Source organism: Tupaia chinensis, unplaced genomic scaffold, assembly GCF_000334495.1.
Source record: "Tupaia chinensis unplaced genomic scaffold, TupChi_1.0 Scaffold000117_2, whole genome shotgun sequence".
In the NCBI taxonomy this organism is placed as follows: Eukaryota; Metazoa; Chordata; class Mammalia; order Scandentia; family Tupaiidae; genus Tupaia; species Tupaia belangeri.
In genome coordinates this window covers 11,445,346-11,446,032 of record NW_006159583.1, presented here as the reverse complement: position 1 = coordinate 11,446,032, position 687 = coordinate 11,445,346, and positions in this window count along the sequence as shown.

The following is a 687-nucleotide window of genomic DNA, read 5'->3' as shown; positions in this document are numbered from 1 at the left end:
GGCATATTTGAGTCTCAATTTCAGCCCTTGCTAGCTGTGCAGGCTTGGACAGGCCATCTCCCCACTGGGCTCGGTGTCCTCATCTGTAAGATGATTGCAAATCATCCTTTTTCCTTTCAAAATCCTCTGATTCCGTGTTTATCTGTTCTTTTATTAATTTACTCAAATGCTTGTGGGAAAGGGAGAAAGGGTGATGTGATTCTAGTTTTTTATACATTTTAAAAAGTGCTTTCTGGTCCAGTCCCATGGCCTAGTGGCTAAAGGAGTTGGATCCCCATGGTTGATCATGCAGTTTGAGTCCCAGCCCCAGCAGTTTGAAAAACATGCCTGGTGGTGGTGGTGGTGGTGGTGGTGGTGTGTGTGTGTGCCCACAATCCTGACAGGTTGGAGAGGAGAAGGGACTGTGGTGTTATCATGCCCCATTGGGGGGGTACTTCCTCTCACTGATAAGCATATACCTTTCTGGGGAAAAAAAGTTGCTTTTCATAACTAGAGATAATAACAAAACCATCTTAACACTGTGAAGACATTTTTTTCTTCAATGAAAAATTCCAAAATATTCCTGTAGTTGGAAAAACTCAAGAAGTGAGTACTGTATAGCCCCATTGTAAGCACAAGCAACCCTAGAGCATAGGAGAAAAACTTCATTTGTATTTGAGGGAGCTTCTGGTTCAAGTAGGTGGAGTG